Source organism: Nyctibius grandis, chromosome 13 (genome assembly GCF_013368605.1).
Source record: "Nyctibius grandis isolate bNycGra1 chromosome 13, bNycGra1.pri, whole genome shotgun sequence".
In the NCBI taxonomy this organism is placed as follows: domain Eukaryota; kingdom Metazoa; phylum Chordata; class Aves; order Nyctibiiformes; family Nyctibiidae; genus Nyctibius; species Nyctibius grandis.
In genome coordinates, this window is record NC_090670.1 from 6,912,712 (window position 1) to 6,932,117 (window position 19,406).

The 19,406-nt window shown below is 40.9% G+C and overlaps 1 protein-coding gene across 6 annotated transcripts in view; it reads left to right on the forward strand.

The window, feature by feature from the left end:
* Nucleotides 1-19,406, forward strand: part of FGF13 (fibroblast growth factor 13) — a 258,524-nt gene that overhangs the window by 55,548 nt on the left and 183,570 nt on the right. Inside the window, exon 1 of one of the 6 annotated variants that reach the window (XM_068411871.1) lies at nt 7,101-7,191. The exons of the other annotated variants lie outside the window; for them this stretch is intronic. The gene's annotated coding sequence lies outside the window, so the exon portion shown is untranslated. Of the gene's footprint in view, nt 1-7,100; nt 7,192-19,406 lie in introns of those variants that run through there. 6 annotated transcript variants of the gene reach the window in all.

A 19,406-nucleotide genomic window follows, 5' to 3' on the forward strand; every position in this document is an offset into this window, starting at 1 on the left:
ACTTGTCAAGCTACCAAGGGAAAAAAAAAACCCAGCAGGTAGAGCATGCAACACAATATAAAGAAGTAAAAAATAACTTCAAAAGCTGTATGTGAAATTTTCAGTCTTTGAGCATCTTTTTCATTATTTATGTGACAGGAAGTTTTTTTTTTCCCCTCTCTCCTCTCTTCCTTCCCCCACCGGATCTGTGGGAAAAAAAAGATGAAAACTTGGTTCTGAAGAGTAAATTTTTAATTATGTTCCTTTTTGAACTCTGCATAACAGCTAGCAAAATAAAACTAAGAAAATAATAAAATAGAGGAATTTTTTCCACCTGTATTGGTTGGAAGATGTATGGCTAGAATTTACCTTTTCTGGTGACACATAAGGAATCAAACCACATTCAAGAAATCTCTATAGAACTCTCCAAGAAAATGTTGTGCACTAGGAAGGTCTACAATGAACTGAGATAATTTTGGGATCCATCAGTCAAAAGCCTTTTCCATATAACTGCTTCTAGGGACTCCAGTGAGTTTACAAATAAGAGGAACTCTGTGATTAATGTCTTACCTGGAATTTACTTTCTCGTGTTTTCCACAACAGCTGATTGTCAGGTACAAATCCACAGTGGTCTGGTGCTAACACTGCGGGCTTGTTTGAGAAGTCACTCCTCTACCTTGCTCTGGGGAAAGCAATTGTCTGCATGGAGCCAAGAGCTCTGACAAGTCAGGGAGGATAGCTGAGCTGAATGAATTTAGAATTTTCATCAGGTGGAAAATTATGGCATTTCAGCTGTTTTTTTCCTCATCCTAAATTAAGAACTGAGGTTTGGAAGGAAAAGACTAGATCTTGAGGTCTAAGTTGATGCAGCTATCGAGCAATGCCTGCTTCAGAAAGGTCAGGCAGCATCTGTTTCTCTTGCTGCTTGGGTTGGTAATGTACACGAGCCTTCCCATCACCCAAAAGCAAGCTTGAGGACACAACTATAAGTAGGATGAAATTCCTTGTGTGGAAAAAAAAAAGATTCTGAGGTTATTTTGAAATGTATGATGTTTAATGTAGCCATTTTTTATTAAAAAAAATCTAAAAGAAATCTCAACAATTCTGAAATGAAAGTGTTTTGTTTCAGTACCTGGGATGAGCAGAAGTATTCTTACAAATCAGTTTGATATTAAAATGTTTCCTACTGTGGCATATTTGTTTCTTTGCTGCAGTTCAGGAAATTAAGCCATGCCCAGAGGGGGACTTGGAGTTGTAAGGCCCCTACGTGGTTCCTGTAATGCTCTGAAGTCAGGTAAATCCATATGATTTGGTCAGAGGAAAAGGTATGTGCACTGTGACAGCTGAAGCGCGTGGAGCAAGTGAAATAATGGTGGCTTGAATTTGTTGCCATTCAGTAATACGTTGATAGCAGTAAGAAAGCAATGTGATACTGGGTGAATTGATTCAACCCAAGATGTCTTAGGGCTATCAAAAAGTATTCTGATGTAGCAGGAAAGTAATTCACTTAATTCCCTTCCCTGAACAGTAAAATTTGAGGAAATTTTCCTAGTTGAAAAGTTGGAATTTTCTGTCAGGAAAATGATGGTTATTCCCTCCCTCCCCCCCAGATCTTTTATTTGACAAGACCTGCAGATTCTGGTGTGGAGATATTTAAAATTTCTCTTCCATTTCTAGAAATTGTCTTCTGGTCATGCCTTCTGCTCTGATTCCTGATGGGCATGTTACCTTTGAGTAATTGACATGTGGTATAACTTGGAGCAGCCCTAAGAATACATGGAAAAGAAACTCACTTGTTTCCTTGGTCTGCTTATATCAGGGTTAACTGAACTTGAGGTCTGTGTTTGAATTTTTATTTATGTAGCACTTTGAATGAAATACTTGAAACGTACTGCTGCCAGGCATCAGACTGTATTATATATGTGTTGCTACTGGGATGATCAGTTGCTTCTAATCAGGGTATTAAATGCCTGATTGTTCATTGTCATTGCATCTGCTGGACAGACATGCACAGAAATAAAAGTCATTGTGTGTGGATTATTTTTTTTTAAGTACACTTGTGCTCTGCCTGTGGAAATCTGCCATGCTATGTACCAGGCGTAAATATTTGTTGGAATTTTTTTTAATGTGTTCTCAGTAGACTTCGTTTTGCATTCACCTACATTGGTATGTAGCCCTGAGGCCTTCACCAAGGGTGCAGATGTTGCTGTTCTGATTTGCTGTTTCCACCCCGGGCTTACACAGCTGGCAGGGCAGTGGAGAACCAGCTGACTGTGGCTTTGGTTTTGTCCTTACTGTGTTCTTCGTCTGGTCAATCCCAGTTGTTTCTTCCTAGCGCACGATCTTCTGCCCCCTTCACTCCCTGCAGCCTGGTTCTCGTTTCATTCCTGACTCCAAAACATGTTTTTCCTTGTTCTTCAGCATGACCACCTTCAGCTGCTCCCTTACCTTTATGAAGCCATTGCCACTTTGTGTTATTTATTGCTTGTTTGCTAAACAGCTGGAATCATGTTGAACTGTGAAATGATTTCACCTTTCTTACAGTCACAGTCTGTAATGTGTCATGTCTTTGAGACAGTTTCATGCTCTAGATCAGGAAATTTTTAATATTGTGCTCCTCTCTGGAATTTTGCTGGGAATAAATCTCAAATTCTCACGGACGTCATCTACCAAAACAACCCTAGCTCAAGGCACGAGGAAGTTGTGTTTGAAACAGTGTTAATGATGCTACCCCAAGTGCAGTGTGGGTCACAGTGTGTATAAACTCTATCTGATCAACTTCTTTTTTACTGTGGCTCTGGCTTCCTATAATATGACAGATGCTGGAGCACTGTAGCCGCCTATGTTTCCAGCAGACCAAGCGTGCAGCAGCTGCCCCTTTTTGGGCAAGCAAAGGATGGAATATGAGATTGGAGCATGCATTTGTATCAGGCAGCAGAGGGGGTCTACCACATCATACCCTGGGCAAAGCAGCCATTTGGAAAGTCTGTGTGTAAGGAATAACACATTATTCATTTCCTCAGTCTAGTTAGTTCATGAAAAATCAATATGACTGATGATGATATTCCTAAATGTGAAAGAATCTGAACAGAAAGGAAAATACTTCCTTTAACATAATACAACAAAAACCCCTGAGGTTATTTAAAGCAACTGGGCAGCCAAAAGGCAGGGTAGGGTGCAGAAAAATCCAGCACACACAGCTCTTCCCTGACCTACAGGGCAGTGGGTTTTGCTGTCTTGCTCTTTACTTAATCTTTGTAAAGAATTATGAGAGAAATTAGTAAAGAGGCAGCCAAGCGGTGTCAGCAGCATTTTGGTCTTTGTACCCGTGATGGGAGGGCACAACGTGTTACTGAGACATTGAGGAGACTGGTTAATTGGCTCATGTGGAGCCTGGAGTTTACTAGCTCTTGGGGCAGTTCTAGGTGAGCCTTCTGCTGCCTGCTTGGGGTGTCTGGAGGTCACTGAAATGCATTTGAGTGATGAATAAGATGTTATAAGGTGAGGGGACAACCAAAAGGATGAAGGTTGTTTCCTGTGGTCTGCTGTGCTGGTTTTTCAGTTGCAAAGTTGGTGTTCCATTGGAGTTCAGGAGATGCATCACCTCAGGATTGCTTTCCTCCATGTGCAGAAAGGCTGGATGCTATTTCTCCCTGTGTGGAGCTTTGTCTTCTGCATTTTTTGGCTGCTACAAAGCCATCTGGAGGTGTCAGCTTGCGCACACTTGCTTGCCAAGCTGTGTTTCATGCAGAGACCAGGTGACACCTGCATTATCTGTACAAAATATCAAGTGTTTTGCAGGTAGCACTTGAAGTGTTGATGTTCGCCTGCAATGGGCTAAACGGTTTGTGTCGTGCCTGCCCCAGGAGCTCATCTTTCCAGGTTACACAACAGCATACACTGGCTTTCAAATCCTCTGGGCTTGGCACCTCGGACTCTTTGGGAGGAGACTGGCAGCCAGAGCTCCTTAACAAATTGTCCCAAAGAAATGAATTCCAAATCTGGCGGGGTTTGCTGGAGAACAGAGATCTTGTACTGTTGGAAGAAATGAGAAGCTGCCTGATTCTCTCAATTTGTAATTTAAGGATGACACTGCGGTTTTCAGTAGACAACGGATTGCTGAGAGTACATGTGACAGTGATGGGTGTGTGTGCACATATGGGTGAGTCTTGAGTAATCTGTGTTTCATTCCTTAGCTATTCTTATACTTCCATGTGTATAGGATAGGTGATGTGCTTTTGGATGGGCCAAAGGAGAAGGGCAATAGAAAACCGCAGGATCTAGAATACATACTATGGCATGGCATAAGAAAGTAACAAAACAATGCTTCAATTTCTGTAGTATAGAAAAATTTACCTTGTGTTTTGGTACACTATAATAAAGCTTTATGAGTCTCTTGAGAGAGCAGAGCCTTTCTACTAAAAGGTAGAATAAAGCAAACTTTATGGAATAAAAATTTTATACTAGCAGTATACACCTAAGGAATAACGGCTGGGAAAATAATTGTAACAAGATGTGAAAAAATTCTCAGCTCTATCATTTTGATGGTAATTTGAATCAGTCTCTCAAATGATCTCATGGAACCAACTGTCTTCTGTATATGTTCACGCGTTCTTAGTGGGAGTTGAAATAACTGGCATTGCTTTTATTTGAATTTTTGTAATACTCCACTTATCAAATAGCGTACAGTTTGACTTGTGTTTCTTAACTGATTGTACACAAAATATAGCCTCCAGGCCTGATCTTACAAAGACTGTAGACTTGAGAGTAAAAATAAGATCACACAGAGAATTTGAGGTACTTTCATTGACAGCTGTTCTGGTCATCTGTTGATCCATGATAATCGTGCGTGTCCTGCTCTCATCATGAAGAACTGTGTGTTACATGTGTTGTATTGGCCACGTTTTGATCTCATCCTTAGTTTGATGGAGAAGGCACTGCTCTAGAAAGTGGGGGATGCTAGGGAGGAGAAACTTGATGGCCTGCTCTTTGCTGTCACATAAAAAAAAATAGAAATCTTTGAAATGTTGCTATCGACTTCCCGTGTTTTCAAGTCAATATGCCTGTTTGATGTGGTTTATAGTGAAATCAAAGCTATCCGCACCTCTGAATACATCGTCTGGATTGAGCTCCTCAGAAGACTTCAATGCAGAGGCTTCAAACTGCTTTAGTTTTGAAGGTGCACACCAGCAGGCTCGCATTGCCCAGCAGCATGTTGGGGCTATAGCACAGCTTAGGTGTTTTGAATTTCATGCAAGATGTACTTCTGAATGTCCAAGCACTTGCTGGAGATCTTGCCCATATATTTGCAGTCTGTATAGGATGGCTGTGAAACAACTATGTTGAACAACTACTGTTAATGTAGTCAGCCTAGTAATTTCTCTTAGAAAAAAAAAATGAAGCATTTTAATTATATTTAGTATTAGTCCTACATAGACACAAATGGCAGCATGATTTATTTCATTTAACAGTATATTCCTCTCAACTGAATTATGTGTAATTGTACAAGCCCATAAAATATTTAAAGTGACCATGTCTACGCAATGTAAGACAGAGTGCAGCCTGTAGGGCCAGCAAGAAATATTGCTGTATAACTTTTATTTAATTTTATTTCAGCAGTTTAATTATTCATTTTAACTGGATTTGAACATCAGAACGAGCTCATGGCTAGAGTGTAACCTGCTGCTGTAGTTCTTGAATAGACAAGTCAGATAAGTGGAGTCTTGAACAGCCAGCAGAGATGAGCTACGCATGCGTTGAGGTTGTCATCTAATGAGAAATATCAGACTTGTTTGCTGCTGTAGAGGCAAAGTGTGTTAAAGGTTTGAGCTGGCTAGAAGCTTTCTGACAAGGTAGGGTTATGTCTCGTGGAAAATACAGGCTTGCCAAAATGAAAAGCGTTTTAGTGAAATAGGAAGGGTTCCTTTGGAGATGTCTTGTTTGCTGCTATTTGCCTGTAGTCAGAGTTTTGCTTCTGGAAGTCCTGGGGTGGGGGAAGAAAACCAAACAATTGCATCACCTTCTCAGGCAGCATGGTACCCCGGTCCCAGTCATGGCCTCCATGAATCTTTCAGAGATGGAACATAGCAGTTGGGTCTGGGCTGTTGTCACCCCTGTCATTCCTGGGATGTCACAGGATGACTTTACACCAGCTGGGGCAATTTTGGACCTCGCTGCATTTGGACAGGGTAAAACATTACGCAGTTTCTATCTTATTTCCGAAAGGAGGCAGGAGGGACCAGCAACGTGGTCACCTGCTTCCTGTTCATGCTTATCATGACAAAATATGTTAAGTTCTCACGAGCAAAGCTACTGTTTTGCAATGGACACTGGATGCAGCTGAGCCCGGTGGGTGTTACTATAAGTGGTAAAATACTTCGTGTAAAAAGGGAGGATTTGTTCTGTATGTGGTGGCAGTTGTGTTTTAAACCATCTTCTTGTGATCAGGAATTCTTAACTGACTGTGGGGCCTGATTCAATGAAGTGCTGAATACTTCTGCAATGCAAAATATATTAGGGATGCTCAGCACCTTTGCAGGCTGCTTGCTTCTGACTGATACAGTACGTGACCCATAGCTCACCTGATTTTCATAGTCATTTGCCTTGTTAAAAAAAAATTATGCTCATCCTGCAAATAAATACAAATATTCTCTCTTGATAAAGATGGCAGACTTTTAAGTCAGATATCATCCTTTTCAAGTTTTGCCGCGGTCGTGTCATAGATGGATTTGAATGTGACTTATTTCAGTGAGATAATTAATAACGCAGCCAACTTTAAACGCAGTGTCCACAACTGCTTCTCAGTTTTGGCTAATACAGTACAAAATCTGTCACTAACATGCGTTTTGTCTGGAAGTGTCCACCTGAGGGATATTTGATCTCTTCTGATTTCATCTGCTTAAAAATGTTTAGTTGCTGAGGTAAATGGCTAGAACTTGAAGTATAAAGCACCGTGTAAATAAAACAGTTGTCCATCCAAGGAGTCTCTGCAGGAAGCGTGTAAACAGATTACAGTTAGGGGTTATTGGGAAGTTCATCCGTATCTTAGCTTAAGCTCTTTTTTTTTTTCCTTTTTTTTTTTCCCTTCAGGGTCACGTGTAACATAGTAGTCTTTTGAGGCTGATGCGGAACAAGAGTATCTCTCTTAATATCTCCTCTGCTAATAAAAACATGTTATTGTGGATGGCCAGGATGTAACTGAATGGATCCAAGGTATGGCATCGTGCTTTGGTAAAGCAAGAGAAGATCAAAACCTCCACATTAAATAATTTATAGCCTACTGGAGTTCAAAAATTTGTACTCACAGGTCTTTTTGTTATTTGTGAAGCGTTTCTAGAGGGGTAAAACTGATCGTAATTTGATACAATGCAGCCTAATACTTTTTGTTTTACTTGAAGTAAATGTCCAGGTTTTGTATCATTTGCTTTCGTTTCTCTGAAATCATCAAAACGGCCTCTCAAGAACTGAGATGTAATAGCTCCAAACAGAGTATCTGTAATTAAAGAAAGGTGGGGAGATAAATGGGCAGAAAGGAGTGTGAGCTCCTGCAGATCAGGTTCCCCGCTTCTGAGCATGCTGTATCAGAGCAGCCGTTGCTTCCTGTGACTCTACATCCCCATATGCTTCAGCCTTGGTGCCCAAGGATCCAGGTGGAAAACATCCCCTGTGGGGAGGCACTTTGGGGAGGCACTTTTATCTTCCTCCAGCAGATTCCCTGCCAGCAGCTCCTCTTCTGGAGACCTGGGTCTCCATCCTGGCAGACAGAGGGTGGTAACCATCTCCCAGTCCTTCAGGTTTCTACCTAATACTTGCCAAGAGACATCTTGTGTCTTCAGTACAATCTGGCAGGTTTCCCTTCACCCTCCCCTTTCTCCTGTCCCATCTTTGCAGGCACCATTAAGCCATTTCACCTCTGCATCTTACCTTGGTCTGCGTGCAATGCAGCAATGCTGCTCGTGTGTTTGTATGGCCATGCATGAATGGTAGAGGGTGGTTTCTTTTCCAGTAAATTTAATTCCCCTTCTCCTCACACCAGCTGCCAAAAGTTGACAGCTACTGGGGAGACTTAAAATCCAAAAAAGCTACTGATACATTTTAAAGGTATAGGCCCTTTGTATTAGAAACAAATCGTTGGTACTTTGGTCTGTGGACTGATGAGGAAGATTGGAGGAAAAAAAGGCAAATAGGGGAACTGGATGGATACAAGTGTTTCTTGGGAAGTTTCTAACTAGAGAACAGTAACTTTAAGAAGTTATGAAGGCTTAAAGAAAATGTTTTGCATAACTGAATGTGTTTTTTTATTTTGGGGCTGATTTTTAAACAAATCTAGATAAACCTCAATTGTTGCCATTACAAATCAAAAGTCAATTAAAATCTCAAATCTAAATTTTGAATATTTTTGGTTAATTTTAATAGGTATTTCTCATTGAAAAAAAGTTTGTCTGAAAAATATCACCTACTACTTACGATGCTAGACAGCATATTTTATGAGACATTTGTGTTTTGACAAAGCGAGCTCTGTCATACAATTTGGTTTCGCGTATTTTTGTACCAACACTTAAATGTTGGATTGAACAACTCAGCTGTAAGAAAATATATTTATAATCTCTTCACAGTCACACATTCTTGCATGCTGAAAGAGTTAGAGTAATTTATAACTCTTCCAGATAATTTCAAATAATACATGTTTTAGAAGGAAAAAGGAACTGCAAGCGGGAGCTCAGAAAGCAGCTTTTCATCTGATCATACAAAAGGCAAGTGCAGAGCTTCCAGCGAAGCTTGCCAGTGACTGAATGTTGCTGTTGGAAGGATCCCACGCTTGGATTTGAACACATTGGCCAACCGTGTTGTATAGGTGGCCAAAAGAATGAATTCTACTTTTAGAGAAAACACCTGTCCCTGCTGTCTCCGGTCCTGTGCTGCGGATTCCTCTTGGCAGCAGAAAGGGATAGAACAAGTGTGCTCTATTTTGAAAAGTATTTTTGGCACTGCGATAGTCTATTCTTACCTTCCAGATGTACTTAAAATATTTTTTCTTCCAGTCTCTCCATGAAGTCTGTGCATACATCTCTCATGTGACTTCCAATATTTTCATCCTTGGACCAAATTCTGGCCAAGGGCAGAGGGAGTTTTGCTAAAGCAAAGTTTGGGCGACGCAGCCGCTGAGCGAAGCACCAGTTTTACTCAGAAGCTGTATCTGGTGTAGGTTAGGTAAGGTAGAAGCCATAGTGGGGCTGTATTCTTGCATGAGGTTGCATTGCTATGCTTTTACATTCGGCTTTTGAAAAATGGGAAACGTCACGCATGCAGTGAAATTCGTGCTGCACTGAGAGTGCTGATTGAGACCTGGACAGACAACTTGAGTCCTGGGTGGGCAGGGTTTTGTGCTGAAACTTCTCCTCTTTGAAACAGGTTTTAGAAAGTTGTATGCATTTATTTCTGTAGCGCACTCTTCTGTAGGATAGTGAGTCGTTTGAACCATGCTGTTTGTTTACGATACAGTAGGTAGCTGGCAAGTTTTGTGGTTGTTTCAGCTGGAGTCTTTTAATGACCATGTTTGATAGAAATACTCAATGTTTCAGAAGAAAACTGTCAACAAGCTTGTTTTAAATTCTTTGTTTGAGGAAATATTTGTGACAGTCACCTTACCTCCAGGATTCACAGAACATAAATGTGAATGCAGCCAAAGCAAAATAAATAATTTATTTGAGCAAATATTCATAGGAAAATGAGCTGATATTTGCATGAGGCTAAAACTTTCTGCATCACAGAGGTTGACCAAAGAAGTTAAGTCTCTAGCTGAAGCTGTCAAGGAAAAACATAGGGCAAATGAGCTTGCTTACTTTGTTCTTTCTTTTCCAAGCCTTAACTTAAGATTTTAAATTCCTTCCCTTTGCATATGAGAGCTAGGAGGAATGTAATTACCCAAGTGATAAGAATGTTGATTAATGCTGCCTAGGCTGTTGATAACACCTATTTTGAAAGGTGAAGGCTTTTCTCTGTGTATGCTTGTGTATTATAATGGAACATGTAGTCAAGAATTTGGCATTTTCCTCATGACTCCTGGTGTGTTGAGTCATCACACAAGCCTCTGTGTGCTCTTTGTTATTCATTTATTTCATTACCTTATTAAAATGACTTGGAAGAAAGGGTATCGAAAAGCTCTAGCTTTTTTATTCAGTATGTTCTTTTTTCCCCTAAAAAATAATATTTCTATTTACTAAGCAGTGAGCATCAGCACAGTGCCAGAGCTGAGCTTGAAATAGAACAGTGACTTCACCAGCTAGTTTTATAATGGAAAAACTGCAGTTAGCATATATTTTGCAATGCATGTAGTTGATAAAGCAGTGTGAACAGCTTTGCAATGACTGAAACTTCATAATTGTATCAACACGAAGAATGAGCCAGTACTTAGATGTGGAGTCAATTCTTTGTCGCTTTCTTCCTGGAAGTCTTAAGGCCGCAAGAATTTAACAAACTGTGAATAAATAACCGCTATTTAGCTCATCAGAGATGGTGTTGCAATTCTTACTGCCTCTGAACTTGCTTAAAGCTTCCAGATTTAATAGGAAAACTGCAATTGCAACTACATAATTGTCTGGATAACTATTATTGCTTATAATAACATTACTCACAGTTTAATACTCACGGTATAATAGAGTATACTTGATTTTTGGGGCAGAGCAGTGACATGTAAAAGCACCCTCTTCAGTTAAATTCTAGGAGACAGCAAATTTTTAGAAGGTTGGAGGGAGCTATTACATAAGGACAAATATTTACCTAATGTAATCAAACTCCTCTTCAAGTCAGAACAATGGTGGGAGTGCAGTTACTATGGTTCTGTGTAATTTTGTGCTATATTGGGCAAAATTTGGCAGGACTAAAGCCACAGCTGATCATCTCATTTTGAAAGGAAAGAGAACAATATGGCAGGTTTGCATGCCTGATCTGTCCTCAAGATGATGGCACAGGCTCCCTTGCTAACCCTGAGCAATGAAAAATAATCCCAAGAACTATTTATCAACAAGCACCTTGCAGCACTGCAGAGCTGTGATGGTGAGTGTGGGTTTGAAAGATGCCATCTCTGGATGCCTTCCCTCTCCTCCCTCTCTGTGCCTTGGACAGTTGGTTTAAAAGGACACCTGCCTCAGCCTCCACCCTGATTTCCCCGTGCTCTTGGCCCAGGACCCCGTTTCGGCCCAGGACCCTTTTTTAGCCCAGCCAGGGGCTGCCAGTGTCTGCCCCAGCAATGCTGTTGGATGTTGGTCTGCTGCTCTGTCACTGCCATGCCCAGCCGTGGGACCCCACTGAGCCGGTCTCGATCTGCTTGTGATCTTCCAAAGCACTTCTTACTATGAGCCAAATGAAGCTGAAGGGTAAATCATTCTCCAAGTCATGCCCTTGAAATACTGATTTCCTGACTCCTGGTATGCACTGGAAAACGTCCTACTCCCCATAGCTTTTCTGGGGTGCAGGACTGTGTCAAGTGATGGGCAGGTGGAGACATTGAAATAGGGGTCAATTTGACTGTGTGTTTTTGTGAGGGTTTTTTGTTTGTTTTTTTTGAATTGATCTTTTGCAGTTGGGCTGGATGCGAGTCCTGCATACTGCTTAGGACTTTGAACATGAGACTGCAGTAATTAGTAAGAGATAATTAGCACAATCACAGTAAATCATCCAGCAGCTTGAGCCATCTGATGTGACACAAGAGTCTTTGCATACTTCATAAGTAACCTTTGAGAGAGCATTTCGCGCTTTAGCAATGCAAAAAATAGAAGTGCGGGAGTGAAAACAAAACCTTTTCTTGATGACAGATGATATACATTTTTCCTTGTTGTTCACCTATTTCTTTGTCATATCCTGTTTCCACTTGCATTAGAAAGACACCAAAGTTACTGGCAGTTTGGAGAGTGCCCAGGGTACCCATCTGGGCATTATATGTGGAATGGACAGTATAACATTGTTCATATGACCGATACTATGATAGACTAAATACTGTAGTTGGCAGACAGGAGGAGTAAAAAGTATGTGGTATAAGATGAAGCTGGGAATATGATTATTTTTCATAGGTGGCATCAAATCTTTGAAATACCTGATCTTTTGCATTTTTACCTTGAAAGAGCATACCTGATTTACGACTCAAATAGAAAAGTTAGATACTATTAATGCAATGAACAAAAGTGGCATTTATATGTAGCATTTGATAAAATCACAAAAGGTGAAATCACTTGTTCTTTAAAAGTAGTCATGGCTCTAACTGAATTTTTTTTTCGTGTTTTTAACTGATCATGGTTTTTCTCTCATTTTATTTTGGGAGTATTTTAACCTCATCTTGAAAATACTTAAACTTTATCTGTATTGAAAATACAAGCAGAAGTACTGAAATATTGAGAATATAGGCAAAAGAGTTACCATAATGCATTCAGACATCTAATTTCTATTTGTCCCTAAGCAATTATGTCAATCTGTTTTTTAATGAGCAGTGTTCCTTATAGTTTATTGTGCTGGGTGGGGTGGACAGAGGTAATCACAGGTTCACTGGTCCAGTTTAGCTGAGCAGAAGTTAAGCCATAGAGACGTGCTGTGGAGAAGCACAAAATACTGTATTTTGGAAGGTGCAGATCATGCTTTTGTTGTTGTTGCTTGTGTTACTCAGTAGATAGGATGCTTTATCTTCTGAAAAAGGAACTCATGCACACAGCAGTCTGAAAATTGATGATCGATCAAACTAAACATTGAATCCAGAGCCAGGACCTTCCAGCAGTAAACTTGGCTTGGCAGCATGCCCTGATGAAGTTGCTAACCCTTCTGTGTTCTAGTTCTACATCTTTATGTGGGGGCAATCATGTTTACCTAGATTCTTGGGTATAGTTGGAATTAGCTCGTTTGTCTAACACTTCAGTGGTGTAAAATATATGATCAAGATGTTGATTTATCTGGCGATTCAGAGGAGGAACTAACTATGAACATCCTGAAAGCAAGTTCTGAAGACTAGAAGTTTTGGATGTAACTTTAGAAGACATCAGTTAATCTTGGCACTTGGCCTCTCTTCCCCAATACGTGCTGTCCTTCCTCAAGGGCATGTGGTCTCTCTTCTAGGCTTTCCCTCCATCCAGCCTGCCTGCTGCCCTTTGCTTTTTTTTCTGTGAAGTTTAATTCTTCTTTGCCTAGGGTACACTCTTACCAAATCACTGTAAATAGCATTGCCCCTTTACATTAGTAGCAGAATGATTTGTTTGGTTTGCTACTATTTAGCCTGATTGAAACAAGCTTCTGGCGTAAAATCACTTATGCTGGTCATTAAATCTCTGTTAATAATGTACTGTATTAGATGCTATCTGTCTATTCAGAGATACTCCTGTCTGCTGAGTCATAAGTCACAGTGTCAGATGCTGGGGTAGGTCCATGTGTGTCTTACAGATGCCTCATTTGTGACTTTCTTGATTCTGGGATAAGAGAGGACAGGCCACATCTCATCACTTCTCTTGCTCCAGAGAAGTTATGGGAAAGCAAGTGGATTCTCAGTATGTCACAAGGGAAATAATGTGTTGTTGAATAAGCAGGACTAGGAGAGGGTGAAATTCATGTCACTATCTAGAGCAATTTATGCAAGAAATAAGATGAACGTTTTTATCATTATTGATTTGGGAAGACTTTAATTAGGAATGGCAGTGGATTCTTCATTAGCTATTTTTTAAGATGAGATTTCTCTTTCTGAAAAAGGTACTGTAGAAGATCCAAGTTCTAAGTGAGGCTCTCCTTGGGCTGATGGGAAAGGCGATCACGCCCATGAGCTGAATCTGCTTCACAGGGCACAAACCAGGAGCTTGTCAGGGTCATGCTCAGGGGAAAAACACGTTTCCCCTGCTCTGATCCACCCAAAAAACCCTGTTGAGAATCATTTGTTTGTTTGTTTATGACCTATATTATGCAAAAATTCAGCTTAAATTACCAGAATGGTTGTGTCTGGTTCAGCATTTATAATTTTTCTTAAGATTTGAAGATTTATGAATATTGTCCAAGACTCACACCTTGTAGGGACTCTTAAGTAACAAAACCCTGAGGCAGGATCATGTTCGTAAACATAAACTTTACCCTGGACTCCCTCCAGGACTTTTCTCTGTGATTCTTCCTCCCTGTGGAAAGGAGGCTTAAAAAGAAGCAGTACTTTGATATGAATTCTTCTCAATTGAAGTTTGGGAACCAGTCTGCTCAAGCTGCTAAAAGGAATCAGCAAAATAACTTCATTAAAGCTCCTAAAGACTTTCCACTGATCTCTCATAAATGCCAGCTTTTTCAGAGACCTGTATTAGAGATTTTGGGTGAATTTCTTACTGATTTATGTCACTTGCCTTTTGTTCCTTTAAAGATAACATTTGTCTTGATATCTAGAAGATATTATTGGTCCAGTCAGAGAGAACTTCTTCCAAAAATGTTACCTAAAATATCCGGTGAGATCTGAGAAGAGACCAGACTGAGAAGCAGAAACATTTCATTTTACCTATCCATAAAGAATCCATTGGAGGATTTTTATTGAAGGACTTGTGCAATAGCTGGTGCAGTAAGTGAAGGAGAATGCATCATTTGCCCTGGAAGACAGGCAAATTGAATAAAAGTTGTATCTCAAAGGTTAACACAGCCTGGATAGCATCAGCTGGATAACCATGTGATAGACCCAGCGGCAACTTCCGAACTGTCATCTCAGCTATTATCAGTGGAACTAGCCAAGGAGTCAGCTGCTGAAGTTATCAGACTACTTGCTACACGGGCATCTGGTTTGTGCAGCAGGCAGTTTAATGCAGCCCATCTGTGCTGCCCATCCTCTTTCACGTATGCTGCCCAGGCAGGTAATATAGTAGAGGAGTCTCCTGAAGGGTATTACACTTCAAAAAGTGGATGGATTTTAAAATGTAAGTAGTTGCTAGGCTGATGATCAACTCTTGAATTAAAAAACTTCCACGTGAGTCATGGAATTGAGCTTCAGTGAGTAAACTGCTTGGGTACAACTTTCAGGAATTTTGCATGTTTGCCCACGTAGCGTGCTCAGCAAGGGTTGGCAGATCCCTTGTGTAAAGAATGAAGACAAGAGTAATAGTGCAAAAAGCAGACATGTGTTGTTTGCCCAGTGTGACCTCGGGCAGAGATACTGCAGGGAACAGAGTAACTGTGTGTCCCTTGAGTCACGGTAACTGGCTGGATGCCCGTTCTCAGCCTGTGATGGGCACAAGGTTAAATACCCTCTCTGAAGCATTCATGAAGATTTAACCGAGCATATTAGCATGCCTATCGCAGCTAGTCTGTTTTGCTTCACCTTTGTGGTGAGGACAAGAGTGCATGCCTAGGTGGGTGTACTGTTCCAGGGAGCAGGTGGTAACTCACTGATGCATAGTAATTCGATTGTGTGTCTGGCCTCCAAGAAAAATTTTCTAAGTCTCTTCTCTTGATGGATAAGACCTTTTTCTAACAACATAAATAATTCTTCCAGCCTTTGAAAGTATGTTTGAGTTAATTATAATTACAAAAAAGTGAAACTGAAGCAATGAGATTAATTTCAAGCATGTATTCTATTTACTGGGGCAGGGGGAACCAAAAACCTTTAAGCAAGAAGAAACATGGTCAGAACCTGAAGTTTTGATGATAATTTCTCTGTACTTGAAAGGACAGTTGTTCTGTAAGGGACAGAAGTAACGAAGGGGTTTTGACAGGTTTGGAGCCTCTGTTCTTAGACTTCTGTGCTCAGCTCACTCAACACTCTCCTTCACTCTTACAGCTCTCCCTTGCTTGTCTGGCACAGAGAGCTCAGAGCCTCCTGCATGCAGGTTAGCAAGGCAGTACAAGTGGGGACTGCTGGGTGTGTCCTCTTGAAATGGATGAGTGGTTTATAGCTGCCTTTCCATCACTGAGACACTATTTTGGATCTCTTTTCTTTGTCTGGGCTTTGGTTTGGATTGAACTTTTACAAACTTGGTATTTTTGAAGCATGTTCTCACCTTACGACAAGGTTGGAATTTGCAAAAAAAGCTTCACAGGAGAAGTGAAGTAATAGAGGGATGGACAGCTGGAGAGTGAAAGTGTCTAATCTCCTTTTCTCAGGAAACCAGGTTAACAAAGAAAAAGCTGGTACTTTTTCTGGGAGCCTTGCACTGACTCCTTGGATAGATTTCTGCATTCTTGCATTAGTTAGGATAAACCCCTAGATAATATACAGGAAGAGCAGTGAGTTGTGAAATGCAAAATTTTTCTGCAACAGGCCAATTAGTGTTTTGCTTCTGCATTATTTATAGGAGCTCAGTTGAACTTGATGGATAAATATTCTTTCTATAAAATCGTGCTTGTACATGTACACTACTTGTGTTGCATATTGTGAAGGTCAAATTTAAAATCTGCTCTTAAATGGACACTGCTGCATATTCTTTGTTCTACTGTTACACGTGTGTATTCATTGTACTGACTTGTTTCTTTGCCAGATCCATCCTTTGTCTTTCTGCATAGGAAATTATGTTTAATCAGTTTTATACCAATATCCTGCCTGCAGATAGCTATGTTTAAAAATAGACTGACTCAGCTCTGTAAAGATGAGATACCCAAAATCATTCGTATGGGACCATTGAGGTTGCTTTAAATGGTGGGACAGTGCCAGCATAGCCTTAACTGTGAATCAGAAGACTCTACTTGGGGGCTTTAAATCAAGCAGGGCAAATCAGTCTTAACTTCATGAGACTTGCCAATTGTAGGTTTACTATATAATTTTCCCCTTCTTACCACAGAGAGGTGTCTATCCAAGTACTTTGTGGTCCCTTTCACTGCATCTTAGTGTCTCATATATACAAATCTACCCTTTTGCTATCTCGGCGAGGCTTCAGGCATATGATCATCGTTTTGTTTTCGCGTTGCTTCAAGAGCAGGATGGGATGACTTGCCTAAGGTCATCCCAAGGAGTCGTATTGACACTTGGAATTGAGTATAGGGTTATGAGTCACAGTCCAGTGCCATCGCTACATGGCCTCTTCTGGTGTTAGGATGGCTCATCTCTACAGAGTTTTTATTTGGCAGTGAGCAGAGGCTTCATAATGGTTTTGATGTGTTTATTTCTGCTGCCAGTCTTTTCATTCTATAGGACTTCTGTGTCTATGCTGAATCTTGAGTTGTTAATGAAGTTGAGAAGCAGTGAGTGATTGGGATGCAGGATGGGAATCATTAACATTCTTCTGTAACAAAAGCTTGAGTGAAAATGTCACTTTAAGCTCATTTCCACAGTATTGTTATGCAAAACAATGGAAAGAGCCTGTCTGCTTCTGATTTTGGGATGGGGAACAGTTGTTTCCAGTTTGTCTACCAATAGAATAAATCCAGCCCCAGATGTCTAGATTGAAGTCTAACCTTGGATTAAAGACAGGATCACAAAAGCCTTGGATTATAAAGATGTATTTTAAGAGTTTCCTTCTGCAGAAGCCTTTCTGTTGTTTTTCCTTTTTTGTATTACAGATGCTCATTTGTGGGGAAATTTTATAAACACAGCATCTGCTGCCAGTGATTCTGGAAATTGCTGCTATTTGTCGATGGCTTCTTTTTGCAAATTGCACAAATTAATTTTTCTGCGCATCTAAATATCTCTTTCAAGATATTCTAGCTACTCCAGCTGAATGGCAGGCTCTTGCTCTCAGCCTACCCTACCTGAGGAAGCTGCCTGCTGTCTTCTGACCACTGGTAGTACGTGGTCAGGAATTCTGAGGTATTATTCTCCAGAACCTTATAAAACAGTGTACTCACTGTAGGAAGGAAATAGAAGGCATGTGAACCTCACTGAATGGTAGGCTGATAGAGCAGACTTCATTTCATTTGAGGTCTTGTCCTAAACTCAATGTTAGTAACACTTGGTTGGAGATGAGCCCCAAGACAGCGATCTAAAAAGAAAGCAGGATACTTGTTAGGCAGATCTGCTTTTATTTTAACAGAAATCCAGTTATTTGATTCTACATATGCTTGAAACTGGTGGAGGAAGAAACTTGTCTTCAGAATTGTTTTTAAGAAGGGATGAGACTCAGATTGCTTGGGTGCTGGGTAGGCAGCTCAGAAGTATCAGCATGTATTTGCCTTGTCCTTAGACTGTTCCCTGAGTAGGGAACATTCCCTACATTGGCTGTATCAAGAGACTAAATTGTGGGGTTGGTAAGTTTTTCATTTAGCCAATATGTTTGCTCTTATGTTAAATTTGCCCTTTGTCTGTGATCACAATTTTTTACAGTAAGGAAATCGATAGGAATTTTTTTAACTTCTTGGAAATCTCTAACCTGGAATGCAATACTCCTTGCAGTTGTGCTGTTGAGTTGCTGGATAGTCCCCTGCGGGTAGTACAGCATTAACACGCTGACGTGCCTGGCAAACAAAAGGAGAAAATTGGAACCGAATCTAAATACATGTGTATTTGCTGTTACAGCAGTTTTCTTTAATAAATGCTTCTGGCCAGACTGCAATACCCTATAACAGATTTTAGCCAGCCGTGGAGTGTCTGTCTGCATGCAGGCTTATCTGGATTGGTGCCCAAAAAGACCAGGAGCCGGGGAGCCATGGCAAAATGAAGGGCAGCGGCTCCTTTCTGGGATCCAAACACAGCAAGGCTTTAGAGCTATGAGCAGACGGGGCAGTCTCTGGCCTCCTAAAGGCAGCTGAACTGTGTGGGTTGCCCAAAAATCAAGAACTTGAAGCATCTGCTGAATCCAGTCCATTAACCTGGCAGGCAGAGCTACCTTGCTGCATAGCGAGGGCAGGCTGTACCGCTGAAGCTGTAAGTGTGTGTTTCCTTTTCAGTTTCACTTGTTCTATTTCTCTGTTATCACCAGAGGTTAACTGAGTGGTTGTATTTAGCGTTTTGTTTTCTGGCTTGGCTTTTTGCGGTGCCCAGGAGTGTAATCCTTTCCCCACGCAGGGGTCTGCTCTACAGCTGAGTCAGTCGAGCAGCGTTTGCTGTTTCTGGGCAGGGAGTAGATGATGAAGAAGCAGCAGTTTCTGGACTGAGAGATTATTTCAGAATTATTTTCTCCCTTACTCATTTTTCCTGACCTAATATTGCCCAAAGACAGTAGTGGTGGCATGTGGATGTGGATCAGCTCCGGTGTGCCCTTGGCTTTTCTTCCCATGGCAGCTGGTGGCTGGTGGGTCTCCTTGCAGCCTCCTGCTGAGTTTGGTTGGCAAGAGCTTTCTCTGTAGGCAGGCTTTCATTGTGCTGGAATTTGTTCATCTCCCCAGATTGTCGGAGCCCAGATTTGGAGGTCCTGAGCTGCCATGGGCTCTGAGAGTCCATAGAAACCCTATTCCTTAGTACTCTTTCACTGAGGTAAAAAACATTTAAGTAGATTTAATTTGAGACTGGTATTTGTGAATTATCTCATGATGCTGTAATGAGAGTTGAGGGCTTATGTGTTCCTTTT